The sequence below is a fragment of the Phaseolus vulgaris genome, chromosome 2 (genome assembly GCF_000499845.2).
Source record: "Phaseolus vulgaris cultivar G19833 chromosome 2, P. vulgaris v2.0, whole genome shotgun sequence".
NCBI classification, from domain to species: Eukaryota; Viridiplantae; Streptophyta; class Magnoliopsida; order Fabales; family Fabaceae; genus Phaseolus; species Phaseolus vulgaris.
The window spans coordinates 36,511,341-36,531,743 of record NC_023758.2 but is presented as its reverse complement, the minus strand read 5'-3'; positions in this window follow the sequence as shown (position 1 = coordinate 36,531,743).

Below are 20,403 nucleotides of genomic sequence, written 5' to 3'. Positions count from 1 at the left end.
TGTAATTTGAGAAAGAGCAATGCAGAGTCCCTAATTTATTGTAGTCTGGAGTCTCATGTTATGCCACTCATTCTTTGATATCCTTAACTGGAACATTTACTTTATATTTCAATACATTATTATTTTATTATAATATTGCTTTTTATATTATTTTAAGCAAGATGCGACAGATGCGACAAATGCGCCAATGTATATATATTTTTTTGACCAAATTTTGTTTAAAGCACATAATATACATTTAATAAATAAATAAATAAAATAAGATATTAATTTATTAAGATATAAAGTGTATGTTTTTAGTATAGAGAGTATTAATATATATCAACACCCATATTTGACCAATTAATGTGAGTTTAATGTCAATAATCATAATAAGTGTAGATACTAGGTTACGTAAGCGCCAAAAAAGAAAATACATTATTTTAACTGATGTTGACCAATGTCTAAATTCTTTGTTATTTCCTTATTTCATATTTAATAAAGAAAAACTCAGTTAAATAAATATTTATAATAGCTATCGGTACGTAGGATCGAGCTTTTTTATAGAAGAAAAAGTTGCTTGCACATAGAAGGAATTAAATAAGGGATGTTCAATGCTTATGGTTTTATTTACCATATTCAAAATTTAATAATATATTTTTCTGACTACTTTTTCACATCATCAATATACACTTAACATTCTAAAATATTAATATTTTAATTGATTTATTTTACATTTTAATTTAAAATATTATTATATTATTATAAAAAGTTGGGAATTGTAACATCCTAAAATATTAATATTTTTATTTTATTTTTTAATTAAAAATATTATTATATTATTATAAAGAATTGTAAAGTGTGTGCTTTAGTATGAAAAGATAAGTTTTTCTTTTTCATGTAAACATGTTACACTATCTTTTCTAACAGGAGTAAATGTCCATAAGTCAAATTTAGCAGGCGTAAATGTCTCCAGAAGTAGTATTGACTGTTATACTGAGACTCTGAATTGTGAGCAGATGAGCATTCTATTTACTTACCTTGGCATAAAAGTGGGGGGAAATCCAAGGAAGAAGAAGTTTTGGGAGCCGGTTTTGAATAAGTTGAAATCCAGGCTCAATGTGTGGAAAGGAAGGTTCTTATCTATGGCGAGTAGGATATGTCTCTTAAAATCTGTTATCACAGCTATATCGCTTTACTATTTGTCCCTATTTAGAGCACCGGAGTCGGTATGCAAAAGCACAGTTAGCATCCAAAGAAGGTTTCTATTGGGGTGGGGAAATGAGAAGAGATCGATCTCATGGGTCAGTTGGAAGAATGTATGTAAACTAAGAGAGGAAGGAGGACTGGGCCTCATGGACATCCGCAATTTTAATACTGTGCTCCTGGCTAAATGGAGATGGCGCTATATCTATAATGAGAGAGGGAGGTGGAAGGAATGCTTGGAATCTAAGTATGATATGGATCTCGATAAACCCCAAACATCAGTAAAACTCCAATCCTGGTGGTGGTGGAGAGATTTAGTGAAGATATGTAAGGAGAGAGGTGGTGAAGGTTGGTTCCAAGAAGAAGTCAGATGGTCACTAGGAAAGGGTGATAAAGTGAAATTTTGGGAGGATGTGTGGATCGGAAATCAGCCCCTAAAAACCTTATTTCCTAGATTGTTCTCTATATCTTTAAACTAGGGTCAAAGGGTGGAAAAGATAGGTGCGTGGGAAGAATCGGGGTGGCGATGGAATCTGCCGTGGAGGCGAGGAAGATTTGAGTGGGAAATTTCGATGGAAGTGGAGCTTGGCATGCATATATTTATGGCAAATGTATCTAAGGATGAGAAGGATGCCCAAATGTGGAGAGGTGATGAATCTGGGTGCTTCTCGGTGAGCTTTGCATATGAATGCCTAACCAAGTATGAAAGAGGCCCTCAACTTGACGTGCTCAAGTATTTGTGGAAGATTAAGGCGTTCCCAAATGCGATGATCACAGCTTGGAGGGTGCTGCTAGGAAGAATGTCAACAAGAGAATGCTTGAGTAAGAGAGTGGTCTTGCTAAACACAACTAGTTGCGCCTTATGCCAAGTTGAGGAAGAATCGTATCACCACCTCTTCATAGAGTGTAAATATGCCTGGTGTGTTGGGTCTTTATGCTTTAAATGGATTGGAATCTTATCTGTACAACATAAAGAGATAATAATTCATTTTGAGAGCTTTCATCTGGCCCAATGTAGCAGTAACCAAAATCTGGTTTGGAAAGGGATATGGGCAGCTGTTGTGTGGTGTATATGGGAGCATAGAAACTTTGTTGTGTTTGACTAAGGTGTTGCAGATGCGGAAGAAATCTTTTCAAAAGCTAGCTCAAATCATGGCTTTGGATGAAGCATAAGGCACGTAACTTTAGCTATTCTTATGCAGAATGGGTCATGAACCCTTTATCATGTATAAGGAGTTGTAAGTAAGTTTCCTTAGGCGGAGCTATAATGGTTTTGAGTGGCGCTGTAAAATGTGGCCTAAGAAAGTTGGTTCTAATTATCCTGGTTTGGGCTTATGTAGCTCCTCTGTGGGGGGGAGCTGGGTTCATGGGTCATTGGTCGGGGTGTTTCTTGGTTGGTGTATGGTTGTTGTGGGGGTGGTATTAGGGGTGATGCAGAATGATTCTACTAGGGTCTATTATGTTCCTTGCGTTGTGGTCCGGATGGTTTTCCCTGCTTAGGGCTGGTAGGGTGTTATCCCTGTTGTTGCAGGAAGGAATATGGTTAGTAGGTGCACAGAGAACTTTGGAATTGTCGTAGATGAGTTGGTACATGGTGAGGTGTTGTGAAGGGTCTCATGGTGCAATCCCTTGCTTGATGCCAACAAAGCCTCATATAGATGTTGATGTAAGCTGAAGAGGAATGTATGCCCTGGGAGCATATGGAGCATAATGGCGTAGGCCTTCTCGAGGAGGTAAGTAGGTGGATATGTGGAAGATACATGGTGTAGTTTTTCCAACTGGTTCACGTGGAAGGTCTCTGTCACTGGCTAAAGGGAGGTTAGGCAGGTTGGCTACAGATGAAGGAGTGGTGGATGGGTAGCTTATGCAGGTTTTGTTGGAGGTTGCTGGTGTGGAGGAAATTTTAATACATGGCGCAATCTGCAAAGTAGATATGTAGAGGTTTCTGTTGCTTGACACCAATAACAAGTTGGCCTGCGGGTTACAATGGCTATTTGTCTTCTAGTGGACTTGGTCGCCCTTCAATTGCGCAGATGCAGTCCTTCTGGAAGTGTTTTTTGGTTAAAATTTTATTGGATTGGATCCATTGTGTTGGAATTCTCTCAGTTCCATATGTTCATCATCGTAGGGTCGACTTGATGGATTTGGCGCTTGGATGTTTGGTTTACTTTTGTTTGCTGACAAAGACTGAGTTTAGTTGTTGGACTTTTGTGTCTTGTCTTGAGAATGTGTTCCTTTGGAGGGTTGATGTAATTGTATATTGATGTGCTCTTGTATCTTATTATGGTATGTTAATGTTGTTGATGTGTCGTAATGTCTATTGGATCTCTAATTGGTTGGGTGATAAAAAGCTTGTGTTGGGATTATTTGTATAAGGGTTGGGACACCCTTGAGTGCCTCATTTTATTTTATTTATTCTTTGCTAATAAAAAAATGGTGAAAATACTCCATTAACTAGCAATACCATGGGAATGAGTGAGTTTAATACAAAAACTTACACAAGAAACATTTCCTCAATTGCAATTTCATATATGGATTGCATCTTATATGGTTAAGAGAGTATTGACTCCAAAACATGAAGTTGCTAAAAAAAATTAATGACATGATTATTGATAATTATTCGGGAAAACAACACCATTTATTGTCTTTTGACGAGGTTGAAGGAGACGCACATAATATATACCAACAAGAGTATTTGCACTCCATTGCTTTAGATGGCTTGCCACCCCATATTTTAAAGCTTAAAAAAGGGGGCACCATTCTTGTGAAACATAGACCCTAAATTTGTGTTATGTAATGGGACAAGATTACTATGTTGTGGATTTTACATGAACATGTTGGATGTTGAAATCTTAACAAGTCATCATGCTGGGAAAAGATCTTTCTCACCTATAATTAAACATAAAACAACAGAAAATGCAAGTCTTCCATTTATTCTTCTTAGGAAACAATTTCTCGTAAAATTAAGTTTTGTCATTACTATAATAAATCATAGGGACAAATTTCTCCTATGTGTATAAGAGAATGCATTTATTCTAATTCATTGTTTTTTCATATAAACTCATAGTTGTTGTAGCCATTTTGCAAAAAAAAAAAAACAAAAAAAAAAATCTACATTATGGTTCTTCCTGTTTATTCAATCTTTTATTATAGAATATATACTATTATGTTTATTCAATCTTTTATTATAGAATATATACTATTACCGTGTCATAAATATATTACATTATTTTCTTTTTATGTAATTTTTTAAAACTAAAGAAATTATGAATGATATGTTGAGGACGATCTTCACTTTCAAATTATGAATGCCTTTTGATTAAAAATAATTCATGGTTTATATTTATTTTTACCAATACACATAAATTCATAACATATGAATTAACATCATTTTAACTAAAACTAACTTAAATAAATATTAAAAATATATTATACTAGTGTTGACTTAATCGTCACTAACTTAAATAAGTAATAAAATAAAGAAATTAATGTTGATCTAAGTTACACTAACTTAATAAATATAAATAATAGAAATAGACAATAAATAATATTAGCATCAACTAGATTTATGCGAACCTTACTGATGGAAGAGGTCCAAGGACAAGTTCAAATACAAGTCCAACAAAAAGAAGATTCGGGCCTACCACTAGAGTTATGGCCAAGAAGATCCAAGAAGACTGGGATATGGCTACTGATGGTAGAGAAACTTCCCAATACATGATCAAAGATGTTGTAACTCTAGTTTAGAGTAGAATTTAATTAGAATAGGAAATTATTTGTATTTTTTCTTAGAATTAATTTTGGCACCTAAAACACCAACCTAGGTTAATTTAGGGTTTCTAAAACCTCTAAATTAACCAAGGTCGGTTTAGAAAGCTCATAAAGGGGGTGAGCGTACAACACTAGTCACACCCCTCCCATGTGTTTCATTAGGCGCCACTTTTTGGTGGAAAGTTCATTTGAATTTACCTCCACTTTCATTTGAATTTTCAGCCCTCAATTGTTATATAATGAGTGGCTTGGTTCATGTATTTGCAAGATTAATCATATGAGTGAATTGCTGGTTCATCTTTTTTCTTTATTTGGGTAATGTGCATAGTAACCAAAGGCATACAAGCTAACAGCTGTGGGGAGACCATTCCAATTCACGAGAGTTCTTTTTTGTTGACAACCAACTCCATCAACTGTTGCAGTCCATATTTTTGAAAGGATGATGACAACAGAAGCAAAGACACCACTTGCAGATAAATAAAAGAGTATACTCAAGTTATCCAACCAAACTGTGGGCAAGAAGATGAGGGCAACCATTATCACAAAGAATTGCATCCCACCAATTGCTAAGCCAGCCATCTGAACCTCCCCAATGGGGAACATGTTGCTCAGATTACCACCTTCAAGAATCAAGAATCCAATTTAAACTAATTAGAGTTCGGTGTACATGGATACTGACTATATCAGGGAAGATTCTAATGTTTGAGTTCTTGTCCATACATCGTTTAATCAGAAGGCCTGTGTAAAATGCAGCAGCGGCAATAGAAAACAGAAGAGCCAAGCTTAACCAGCCTCCTGATGCAAGAGCATATGGAACTGAGAGAATTCCAACACAATGGATCCAATCCAATAAAATTTTAACCAAAAAACTCTTCCAGGAGTATTAGGCTGTTAGAGTGTGTTTCTGTTATCACCGTTACAACTACATACTCTGTGTATATATATCCATGCCCCACGTATCTCAAGATACAGAATATAATAATAATATTCCTTCCAATCTATCTTTCTCTCTCTACATCTTCTAACATGGTATACAGAGCTTTCTTCTCATGATCTCTTCCGCTGCTTCTTCTTCTTCTTCTTCTTCTTCTTCCTCCCCATCCTCTTTTTCCTCTGTTTTTTCGCAACCAAACTCACCCATGGCTTTACCCTCCTTACATCATTTCTCTACTCCGATTACACTCAAACTCACAGATGAAAATTTTCTGACCTGGAAACAACAGATCCTTGCCACCCTCCACGGTCTTGACCTCATGCACCTTCTTGATGGCACTGATATTCCATCAGAGTTTCTTCCTTCTGATACTCCAGATCAAGAACCCACTGCAAATCCTATTTTTCTACACCATCATAAGCAAGACCAGTTGCTTGTAGCCTGGTTACTTGCCTCAATGTCATCCTCCATTTTAACAAAAATGGTAGGTTTAGACACTTCTACTGCCATTTGGAGTTGTCTGTCAACGTATTATGCGTCTCACACCAAGGCCACCGTCAAGAAGCTGCGTCTTCTTCTTCGAACACCAAAAAACGACAGAAACATTACCAACTATCTTCTTGATATCAAGAAGACTGTTGACTCTCTCTCCGCTATAGGTGCTTCCATTTCAACTGCGGAACACATTGATGCAATCTTAGATGGTCTCTCGGAAGAGTATGATAGTTTCATCACGGCTGTTCTCTCTCGATCTGAACCTTACACTGCTGATGAGATCGAGTCTTTACTCCTTGCTCAAGAAGAAAGGTTTGAAAAACACAAACTCTTGCAAAACTCTATTATTCAAGCTAATCACGTTTCTACGTCATGGTCTTCTTCTCGTCCGAACAAGAAATCCAATCTTCAACACAAACCCTATCGTGGTGGTCACACACCACAACGTTCCTCGCATCCCACAATGGTCAACTCTTTCCATGGATCAAGACCCAGTTTTCGTCCTCCTACACCTTGGAATTCCACCAAACCGCACTGTCAGATCTGCCACAAGCAAGGCCACACAGCTGATACTTGCTGGCATAGGTATGATCCCCCTGTTCATCCTTCTTACAATGTTAACGTATCCCAGGCTTCGTTCTCAGCAGATGATGACTGTGCTCCATCCATTCTGGGTGCACCTTCCACCATTGAGGATCCTCTTTGGTACCCTGACAGTGGAGCTACCAATCATATAACCAAAGATTCTTCTGTTTTTCACACCAAATCCCCTTATCAGGGATCCGAAACTTTAAAGGTTGGCAACGGCCAAGGTATGCACATTATACACACTGGCTCTGCTTTCTATATTGCACCAAACACAAACACGAAATTTCTTCTACGTAATCTGCTGCATGTACCGCATATTACCAAAAATCTCATTAGTGTTGCACAGTTTACAAAAGACAATAATTGTTATTTTGAATTTTATCCTTACTCATGCTTTGTTAAACATCAGGACACACATCAAATATTACTTCAAGGATTTCTTAAGGATGGTCTATATGTTTTTCCTTCTTCCACAGTTTCATTCTTCCACACTGCTAATCATGCTTCCTACAAACCGCATGTTCCTACCTTGCAACTCTGGCATAACAGACTTGGACATAGTAGTTTTCCTGTTGTTCAACATGTTTTAAAATCTTGTAATATACAATACACTTCTAAGAAACAGTTTTGTAATGCATGTGTGATTGGTAAGTCACACCAGCTACCTTTTCATGCTTCCACCACACATTACACTGCACCATTACAATTGGTTTTCATTGATATTTGGGGACCCTCTCCTGTATGTGCTTCCAATGGCTCAAGATATTACATTTCATTTCTGGATGCTTATAGTCGATATACATGGTTGTTTCTTATCTCACATAAGTCTCATGCTTCTATTGCTTTATCTCGCTTTAAGATCTTTGCTGAAAATCAAACTGGATATAAACTAAAAGCGATACAAACGGATAATGCAAAAGAATTTCTAAGTTTCAAACAGTTCACCATTGATTTTGGCATTCATCACCGTCTCACATGCCCTCACACACACGAACAAAATGGATCTATAGAGAGAAAGCACAGACATGTTACTGATATGGGGCTCACCCTTCTTTCTGCTGCTTCCTTACCTATCAAGTTTTGGGCTGAAGCTTTCATGACCGCTGCTCACATCATTAATTTAATACCCTCTCCTGTTCTCGGAAACAGATCTCCACATTCCCTTCTTTTTCCAAGTGCACCTGACTATACTCTTTTACGCACCTTTGGTTGTGCATGCTATCCTCTCCTTCGCCCCTATAACAGGTACAAACTCGATTTTCGTTCCTCATGTTGCATTTTTCTTGGATATAGCATACACAATCGTGGCTACATTTGTCTTTCTTCATCTGGAAAAATTTACATCTCTCGTCATGTTGTCTTTCAAGAAGATCTCTTTCCTTATAATATACCCCAATACAATTTTATCAAACCCTCTACCACTGACAATGCTACTTCTCATTCTACGTCCATTCCTTTAATTCATTCGCAACCATCATCTGTTATTCCTCATACTTCTTCATCTCCCCCCCCGTCTCCACCAACTCATCACACTGATAATAATTTTCCTACCATAATCGAGTCCTCTTCTTCCCCTGATTCTTGCAATGATCCAAACACCAATAATCATCCAATGACCACTCGCTCTAAAGCGGGTATTTTCAAACCCAAAACTTTCACTACTAAAACTGACATGCACTGCTTTATACCTGCCACTGTCACTGAAGCTCTTCACTCACCACACTGGTTTCAAGCTATGCGCATTGAATATGATGCTCTTCTTCAAAACAAAACCTGGAATCTCACGCCTCTTCCAAGGGGATCCAAAGTTGTTGGCTCCAAGTGGGTTTTCAAAAACAAATATAACGCTGATGGCTCTTTCCAGAGGCACAAGGCTCGCCTGGTTGCCAAAGGATTCAGTCAAACTGCAGGTACCGACTACACTGAAACGTACAGCCCTGTTGTCAAGCCAGCAACCATACGTGTTGTTCTCTCCCACGCTGTTTCTTCTGCATGGCCCATACATCAAATTGATGTCAACAATGCATTTCTGAATGGTGATCTTCGTGAAGACGTGTACATGCAGCAACCCCCAGGATTCGAATCTTCATCTCCTAATCTTGTGTGCATGCTACAAAAAGCCATATACGCCCTAAAGCAAGCACCACGCTCATGGTTTGAAAAGCTACGTTCCACTCTAGAATCTTTTGGTTTTACCTCTACTAAGAGTGATCCATCCCTATTTGTTAAGTTTCATCAATCTTACACTATTTTCATTTTAATTTATGTAGATGATATTGTCATTACAGGGTCCTCACCTACTCAAATTCAAACCCTGATACAACGTCTTGGCTCCTTCTTTGCACTAAAAGACTTAGGTCATCTCCACTACTTTCTTGGCATTGAAGTCCTGCATCTCAAAGATGGCAATCTTCTGCTCTCTCAAACCAAATATATCAATGACCTCCTTCAGCGCACTCACATGACAGACGCTCACCCTGTTCCCACTCCCATGCAGTCTGCGCTTCGTCTTTCCAAAGATGCTTCTCCTGCTGTTCAAGATCCCACCTTATACCGTTCTGTTGTTGGTGCTCTACAGTACATCCTCGTCACACGTCCCGAGCTCTCCTACGCTGTCAACAAAGCTTGCCAATTCATGCAAAATCCACAGGAACACCATTGGAAAGCAGTCAAACGTATACTCCGATACCTTGCTGGAACCACTTCGCATGGATTGCTTATTAGACGCAGTCATTCCATGGACATTCTTGCCTTCAGTGACGCAGACTGGGGCAGCGACGTTGACGATCGAAAATCTACAACTGGGTATTGTGTTTACCTTGGAGCCAATATTATTACTTGGTCTTCTCATAAACAGAAAGTGGTCTCGAGAAGTAGTACAGAGGCAGAGTACCGAAGCATCGCAGCTGTTCTCACTGAAGTCATTTGGATTTGTTCTCTTCTTCATGAACTGCACATATCCACTGGCCAATCCAAACTGTTTTCTGATAACCTGGGTGCTGTTTTACTCAGTGCAAATCCTGTCATGCACTCTCGTACAAAACATTTTGAACTGGATCTTCATTTTGTAAGAGACTACGTTCAAAAACAATTTGTCCAATTAATCCATCTTCCTGCTCGGTTTCAGGTTGCGGATGCCTTTACAAAGTCAATATCTGGGCCTTCATTTTCTAGCTTTCGTAGTAAACTTATGGTTACTATAAAACCATAACTTTAAGGGAAGGATATTAGGCTGTTAGAGTGTGTTTCTGTTATCACCGTTACAACTACATACTCTGTGTATATATATCCATGCCCCACGTATCTCAAGATACAGAATATAATAATAATATTCCTTCCAATCTATCTTTCTCTCTCTACATCTTCTAACAAGGAGGACTGCATCTGCGCTATTGAAGGGCGACCAAGTCCACCAGAAGACAAGTAGCCATTGTAACCAGCAGGCCAACTTGTTATTGGCGTCAAGCAGCAGAAACCTCTACAGATCTACTTTGCAGATTGCGCCATGTATTAAAATTTCCTCCACACCAGCAACCTCCAACAAAACCTGCATAAGCTACCCATCCACCACTCCTTCATCTCTAGCCAACCTGCCTAACCTCCATTGAGCCAGTGACAGAGACCTTCCACGTGCACCAGTTGGAAAAACTACACAATGTATCTTCCACATATCCACCTACTTACCTCCTCGAGAAGGCCTACGCCACTATGCTCCATCTGCTCCCAGTGCATACATCCCTCTTCAGCTTACATCAACATCTATATGAGGCTTTGTTGGCATCAGGCAAGGGATTGCACCATGAGACCCTTCACCGCACCTCACCCTGTACCAACTCATCTACGACAATTCCAAAGCTCTCTGTGCACCTACTAACCACATTCCTTCCTGCAGCAACAGGGATGGCACCCTACCATCCCTAAGCAGGGAAAACTATCCAGACCACAACGCAAGGAACATAATAGACCCTAGTAGAACCTATGTAGCACAGATACGGATAAGGACACTGACACGACACGGATATGGATACGGAGATAAGTATAATCTCTAAAATGTAGGATACGGAGATACAAATCTATATATTATATAATTTTGAATTATATAAATTGAAAATAAATATTTATGTGCAAAAGTATGTTCCAGATTCTTTGGGGAGCAGGAAGATATTTTTCATGACTGGTTCAAAAGAATTTGTTCTTATTTTTATAATCATAATAAAAATTTATACAATAAATTTGAGTTTTTAGAAAGTTATTGTATTTATACCTTTTAAAATTGTGTTAGAACCGTGCTATAATTTTCAAAAATCCAACACATATTTTTTTAAATTAAACACTTCACCAATAAGTATCCTACGAGTGTCGTACGAGTGTCGACACGGATACGTGTGTCCGACACGGATACGCCATTAGTGTAACATGTTTAAATGAAAAAGGAAAACTTATCTTTTGACACGAAAGCACACATTTCACAATTCTTTATAATAATATAATAGTATTTTTAATTAAAAATAAAATAAAAAAATTAATATTTTAGGATGTTACATTTCACAACTCTTTATAATATAATAATATTTTAAATTAAAAATAAAATAAAAGTAATTAAAATATTAATATATCACTTCTCAATAAAAAAAAGTTATCAGAAAAATATATTATTAAATTTTGAATATGGTAAATAAAATAATAAGCATTGAAAATCCCTTATTTAATTCCTTTTGTTTCCAAGCAACTTTTTCTTTATAAAAAAGCTAAAAATATTTATTTAACTGAGTTTCTCTATATTAAATATGAAATAAATAAAAAATTAGACATTGATCCATATAAGTTAAAATAATGTAATTTTTTTTAGTCCTTACATTTTTTTTAATAAAAAGAATTAAAAATAAAAATAAATCACTTCAGGGGTGTTCCTACCCTTATACAAACAACACTTTAAATTCTTTCTCACTCCCACAATACTAACATAAGACTCTCACATCAAAAATTCAAACTCATAAATCATTGGATCCAAACACCAATTAGAAAAAGAAAACATCCTAAAACGAGACTTAAAATAAATCCAAGACCAAATCTTGACTTGAACCATTGCAAACATTTCAGACACATTGACCTTTCCCCTATTAAAAATGACATTGTTCCTATGTTTCCAAATTTCACTCACGACTCCAACACAAATTGGGGAGGGAAGTTTGAAGATCGTTTGAATTTGGAGGTCGGAAACGGGAGAGAGGTTATGTTTTGGTCAGACAATTGGATAGACTCAGAAGACTTGAAGAGCAGATTTCCCAGGTTATTTTCTTTGTCTGTTAATAAAGAGGCATATTTATGTGATTGTGGAATATGGGAGAACGGGACGTAGGAGTGGAACCTAAGGTAGAAAAGGGGCCTGTTCACTTGGGAAGAGGGGCAAGAAAGTCAAATTTTAGAGTTGATCTCTAATAAGACGCTAGAGATGGAAACAGTCGATAGATGAGTTTGGAAGGATGATGATTCAATAGAGTTTTCAGTTAAGTCCACTTATGGGTTTTTAAGGGGAGAAGGAAGTGAGGAAGACTTAAAAAGATATAAATTTTTCTGAAAAATTAAGGCGCTCCCCTCAGCTCAAGTCACAGCTTGGAGAGTGATTGAAAACAAGGTTGCTTGTATGGTTAATCTGGAGAGAAGAGGAATCGAGATCGAGAGTAATCTGTGTTGCTTGTGTAGGAGGTCAGATGAGACAACAAATCATTTGTTTTGCGAATGCAGAGTTGCTTGGCTAATTTGGAATCTTTGTTATGACTGGTTAGGAATAAGATCAGTCGACTGTATGGATCATGGGTCTCATTTTGAACATTTCTAGATTCTAGATGCACCTATTTCACTTAATCTTATTATGGGCAACTTGTGGATTGCGTTGGTTAGCGAGATATGGAGCAATAGAAATAACTGTTTATTTAAAGGTGGAGTGGTTGATCATACTGAGGTTTTCTCTCTGACACATATTAAAGTTTGGTCCTGAATCTCATCAAAGATATCGTCAACTAATTTCTCATTCTCTGATTGGTGTCTTGAACCCTTGATATGTATGCATTCAATTTAGTTTTATTTAAAAGGTTGATCCTCGTGATTCTTTTATTATTGGTAGAGATGAGATAGACAGTAGGAGGCATTTTTGGTTGATATGTATATGGAAAGGTTCTTTGGGAGCATCATTTTGCTGTAATAGGGTTGGACCACCCGTGAAGTGGTCTCATTTAGTTTCATTGCTATTTGCTGAAAAAAAAACATAATAATTAAGAATTAGTGTTAAAAAAGTCTCCTTTTTTCTCATTAACATGGATTCAAAACCCTATATATTGTGTACAGTTGTGACATTCATAGAAAGTCTCTCTGTATCTAGTGTGATAGACATTGAATAGCATCCTCCTTCCATCCAACTTTTATTATGCTCTCTTGCACAATAGATTATCCATCAGCCCTATGATGATCTACATTTGCAATAAATTGCTACATATCCATGTTTTTCTTTTTCAAACACTTACTTACCTTTTCTCTTTTATTTTCTACAACCATATTCTTGAATTTCTTGTGTTTTAAGAATGATTCTAAAAATGTTCACAAGTCACTATCTCTTTGTTCTTTTTGGCATTCCAACTTTCAAGCTGTAATATTGTTGATGGCACTGATTTTTTCTTCTCACCACAGGGAGACTATGACAAAGTTGGGGTGTATTACATGGCATTTTTCAAGGAAGTCAACAAGCCCCACGACTTTGTATTTCCTTAATAAGATCAGTTGCTCCATAATGTTTGAAACTCTACCATTTCTGCAACTTTGAACGTACAATTATTAGATATGAAAGCCAATGTTGTAAAATCTTCATTGCTTACATGCTTTTGTACCTACCAATTGACACTTTAATAGCTTATGTTTATTGTGTTCTTTAAATAATCAATCTGCTTTTGTTTGATGACGTGATTTGGAAGTTATTTTCAATATCTATGATATTTTCTGAAAATTAGTTTCTGTTTAATTTTACAGTTTAGAAGATTCTTACTATCTATGTTACAATCCTACAACTAACAATCTTTCACCCCTTCCCTATCCTATATGAAATCTTCATTTTGACAACATTTCTTCAACATTGCTCACCTAATTCACTATTTTAATTTTTATTGCTTCCAGGTATGGGACAAGTGCAGGTAAAGTTGAGAGATTTTAAAAGTGCACTAAACTTTGAAAAAGGTCCTAGAGGTATACCCGGATAATTGTGAGACATTGAAAGTAAGTGCTTCAAATTGAAAGAAATTTTAGTTCACAACCCTCCCCCTCCCTCTTTTGCATCATTTCTCTTTCTAGGGCTTGAATGCTTTTGCAGCAGCAACCTAAGACTATTTTAACATCTAACATTAGGTATGCCATAGTGAAATGTGCTAGATTGGATAAAATCAGTTGGGTACGCCTCTTTCTATTTGGAGAAATTGGTTTAGACCATAAATTGTAGAACAATCTTTAAAATCATGCATTGTTGAACTTCAATAACTCCAAATTTCATGATCATCTATATATTTATGTATGCTAATAAGCTTACAATAATTGTTTTCTTCAAATCTGTTTGGGAAAAGTTGAAGAAGGAAATTCTTGGTAAAAATATTAGTTAAAGAAGGATTGGTTTACAAAATGTGAAAGATTTAACATTCATACACCAAAGTGGTCATTCACTTACTCATTGACCAATTAGGTTTATTAATTATTATTTAATTCAAAACATTTTTAACAAAAAAATATTTTTATAATTTCCCCAAATTTTCACAGAAAGTTATTGAATGATACCAAAGGTAATCAATGTAAAAGAAAGTTGTAGACTAAGGTACAAAATTGATGATTAAGTTTGTGCATAAAGTGAAAGTTGTTAGAACAACTAGATCATCTCTTTTTATCTGTCATTGGATGTTCTTTCTTCCATCTCTCGTATTGTTGTGTTGATATATTGTCTTTTTCTATAGGCGTTTGGGCATATATATGTTTAGCTTGGTCAAACTGACAAAGGCAAGACTTTATTAGGAGAGCTACAAAAATTGATCTCCAGATGCCTTGGTTAATGCTTTTGGTATTTTTTTTTTAATTTATTGAACACAGTTTGCATAGATATTTTTAATTATTTAGTGTTCCATGTGTTGTGCAGTATAATGTTTTGATACAATATTGTTTCATTACTCTTTGAGTCCTTGTTTTACGATGAAAAACTTTATCAGGTTCAAGTTGTTATTTATGTCTTTATTTGAGTTGGTGGAGATATTTAAAATTTCTTTTTCTAAATATGAGACTAGATATATTAGAATAAAAAAATTTATTTGCTCGGTGTCTTTTGTTTTTGGTGAAGTATTTTTTTTCAATTAATATTGTTGTTAGCTCTTCCTTTTTCTGATGCAATTCTTCATTTCTTCGTATATAATTTCATTAATTAAAATTCAATAGATTTCGAATTGATTCCTTTGGTGTTGCTAAAGGTGAAATTGATAATCGGACCAACATTCTTGATCTAGCTTCATCTTTTGGTTTGTTCTTGAAAAAGATTCATTATCTTGCAGGCATTTCTTGAGCTGGGAGAATTGTTTATTCTTTCCAACACATGAGTGCATTAAAAAATGTGAGGGATTAAGAGCTTATCATATGTTCTCTTTTTGGTTTGGAAATTTTATCTTTATGAATAGACTTTTGAAGTTTCATAATTTGTTATGATATAGATATTGTAATTGTGGTAGAGGCTCAGACTGAAGAGAGGTTAAGAAGTACCAATTGATTTACTAAATAATATTGGTGTGCTTCACTTTGAAAGGATTCAAGCTTGATTTTTTTAGTTCTAACTTATATGTCGTTCTTTTTTCTCAACATAATAGTTGTTGAATAGTTGAATTTAGAAGGGGAAAATATTCACTTTATTATTCAATAATGAGAATATAGTGTTACTATAAGGGCTATTTAACAACATTGTTTGAGAGAATGTAGTTCGTAGGTTCTACATATCATCCATATTTTCAGACTTTGGTTTATTTGAATAAACTTCTCCACAAGTTTTTTTTTTATACTAACTTGCCCAAAAATGTATTTTTTTTTAATTTTTTTTGCGTAAGGTAGTCTTAGCTTATTAAAAAACCTTATTGCATTTTTTATTTTTCTTTTATTTTCTCTTGTAAGTGTTCCTTTAGTAAATATTATTTCCTTTCCTAGGCTAATATTAATCGAGTGCAATTTCTCAGATTCACAAATACCCATATTTGTTGTATTCATAGCTGTATTAGAATTTTGGTCAACGTAGAATAGGTTCCAAGTAAATATGCATTGTCTGAAAAAGAAAACATTATCTATTTTTTTTTAGATGATAACATTGTTTATTTTCATAAATTTTGTTTGATAAAAATTATTAATATAATGAATTTATTTTTTATAAAAAAAATCAAACATAAATCTTTATGTATATTATTCTAACACCGGTCACTAAATGGATCTTAATGAATAAGATGAATAATTTAGTAATTTATCTTTATTTAAGAAATATCAATATAATTATTTGGTATTAATACGAAATTACTCCTATATAGTAAATAAAAAGTTGAAGAAGTTGAAGGACAATAATGTATTAATGTTTGGTGGTAGAAGAAGAACAAAGGGTTTGAGAAAATTGTTGGGCTATTTTGACTCAATATTTTTATTATTTATCACCTATTTTTATTTATATATACACCTTCTATAAGTAACGTGGGTTTAAAAATCGCTGATAACAATGAGTTAGAATTATCGAAAATAACATGATTTTAAAATCGTCGGGAATAACAGAAATTTAAAAACCGTCAAAAATTATGGAAATTCTCAAACCGTTGAGAATTACAGAGTTCTCAAACTATCAAGAATTACGAGATTCTCAAACCGCCGATAGTAATGGAGTTTCCAAACCGATGTAAAAACTCTTAGTCATTACAAAAAATAAAAAAAAAATCACATGTAAAAGCTCCTAATCATTACATATGGAAAAAAATCTGAAGTGAATACTCGTAATAATTATTACATACGGAAAAAAAATTCATATATAAATGCATCTAGTCACTAGGAAAACAAAATTCGTACGTAAAATTTCATATATTATTATTAATATTATTCTTAATAATAATATTATTATTTATTATTTTTATTCTTATTGATAATAATAATAATAATAATAAATATCATTACTACTTATAATAATAATAAAATTAACAATAAAAAAAATTATTATTATCATTAATAATAATAATATGATAATAATATTAGTAATAGTAATAATATCAATATTATTACTATATAAATTTAGTTTTTATATTATTATTATTATTACTATAATTATTATAAACATTATATTCAATTATTTCTCAAGACGAATCTCCAAATCTATCAACCCACACTACCTTCACCATACTGATGTTCATGCCTTTGAGCTGGGTACTCTGATGATTTTCAATCTTAATTGATTTTACTTTAAAAGACATGTTATCTTTGATTTGCACATTATCCATTTCCAGTTGCAAACTCCAAAGGCTTTATCCTCTAATCTGCATATGATTTCTGCCTACTCTGAGAGGCTTTCATCCTTTCATGTATCTGTCTCACCTTCTCAGTGGTATGCTTTAGTAACTCTGGCCCAACCAATGATGTCTCATCATCTTGGTACCAACCTAAAGGAGTTATGCACTTCCTCCCATACAGAGCTTCATATGGTGCAATTGTTGCAACAAACCACTAGGTCTCTAATGCTCTACATTTGCCTTCTTACATGTCAAGCATGCAACAACATATTGAGTTATTTCTTTCCACATGCCTGACCACCAAAAGTACTCCTTCAGATCTTGGTACATCTTATTCATAATGGGAAGTAGATTAAAATGATCCTTGTGACCCTCCTTTAGGATCATTCTCTTTAGCTCTTCATTTGCAGGTATGCAAGTTCTGCCCTTGAATCTTAAGATCCCATCTTCCCCCATCACAAAGTTCCTAGCTTGATTTGTACCTAGTAACTCCATTGTATTCTTCTGACTAGAATCCTCTAACTTTTTTTCCTTGATCATTCCAAGGAAATCATTAGTTATTGTTAACTTACTACAACTAATATGATCAACAAAGAATTTTTCTCCCAAATTCAGATTTCTAAATTGCTCAATCAACTTCTGCTCTTTATTTTTCATGGTTGACACTTGTATGACTTCCTGTTCAAAGCATCTGCAACTACATTAGCCTTCCCTGGATGATACATCAACTGAAAATCATAATCTTTCATAAACTCCACCCATCTTCTCTACCTCATATTCAACTCCTTTTAATCAAACAAGTATTTCACACTTTTGTGATAGTTAAACACCTGTAATTGAGCTCCATACAAATAATGTCTTCAAATCTTCAAAGTAAACACCACAACTACCAACTCTAAGTTATAAATAGGATAATTTCTCTTATGAACTTTGAGTTGCCTTAAAGCATATGCAACTGTTCTCTTCTCTTGCATTAAAACACAATTCAATCCTTTATGTGAAGCATCATAATAAACCTCGAAAGATTTTTCTATATGAGAAATCACCAACATTGAAGTACTAACAAACCTTTTCTTCAACTCCATGAAACTCTCTAGTATCTGTTAGTCAAAGCAAAAGTTTGATTTTCAGAAGTTAATTGTGTCAAGGTGCCTCCTTGAAAAAAATATCTGAAACAAAACTAGATTCACAAAACTCCTTATTTATATGACTATCTTATATGTTTCTTAGATATTCCTTTTAAAACACTGCCTTCCACCTCGACCAAATCTACGGAGATTTCCTTAGCTGATATCACATTCGCAAATAAATTAACTTCCTTAAGCTAGAACATCTCACTAAGTTGTATCTGTATTGTTATCAGAGTTGAATCTCGTTTCCTCTCTCAAACAACCCACAAGTTGTATCTCTATTGTCAGAACAATTGTCATATAATTCAATCACATTTTTAACGTGAGGCAACACGGAAGATATTCCAGCTACATTTTCTTTGGCTCTCGTTTATATACGTAAGTATTACGATGTGTTGGAGATCCCACATCGACTAGAGATTAGAGCCTTTCATTGTATATAAGTGGGTGCAAACTTCAACCCTATGAGCCGGTTTTATGGGGTTGAGTTAGGCTTAAAGTCCAGTTCGTAATATGGTATCAGAGCAATTTCGAGCATATCCTAGCATGTGTTTGTGTTGGGTCTATCGTGTCACCCGCTATCAGGCCGCTATCGGACCACCCATAATATATAGTCCCACGCATGAGTTGACAGTCTCGGCGTGAGGGGGGTGTTTTGGAGATCCCACATCGACTAAAGATTAGAGCCTTTCATTGTATATAAGTGGGTGCAAACCTCAACCCTATGAGTCGATTTTATCAGGAGAATTATCATGAATAAAATCATTAGTAAAAACATAACTTTGGGGAATGGGAAGAGATAAATTGTTGGGTCTTTTATTATTATCAACATTCAATTTATAAGGAAATTGATGTTCATGAAAAATTACATGCCTTGAGACCTCAATTTTTTTATTTTTGAGATTTAAGAAAACATAGCCTTTAGTATGAGGCTGAAAACCCAAGAAAACACCAGAAACAACACATGCATCAAACTTTTTTCTATTAGCAGTGATAGTGCTAGAATGACAAAGGCATCCAAAAACACGAAGGATAGTTAGATCATATGATTTAGCATGCAATTTCTCATGAGGAGATTTATTGTCTAATAAAGGAGTCGAAGTGCAGTTTGTCAAAAGAACAACATGTAAAGCAGCAAAATTCCAAAATAAAGGATGTAAGTTTGCTTAAAAAATGAGAGCACGAGTTACATTTAAGATATGTTGGTGTTTTCTTTCAGCAATATCGTTTTGTTCAGGTGTCTCAACACAAGTAGTTTGATGAATAATACCTTTAGAAGAGAAAAAAATTTCTTGGTAAATTCTACTTCGTTATCAGTACAAATAATTTTAACACTGCTTTCAAACTGATTTTTAACATATGCAATAAAATTTTCAATATGAATTCTAGTTTCAAATTTAGTGACCATGGGTATAAGCCAAGTAAAACGTGAAAAGTCATCAACAATAGTTAAAAAGTACTTATGACCATACATAGAAGAGACAGAACATGGACCCCAAATATCCATATGGAGTAATTCAAAACAGAAATTAGTACGGGAACTACTCAAATTGAAAGACAATTTCTTTTGATTTGCTCTATGGCAAGTATCACACACATGGGTTTTATTTGTAGTAATAAAAGGAAATTGAGTTCTCAAAACAAATAATCTCTCATCAGAAATATGACCCATTCTATTGCGCCATAGATTATGATTTTTATCAGTAGTACTGTAAGAAGAAGCAACAGTTTTGAAACTAGAATTACAAAAAACAGCAGAATC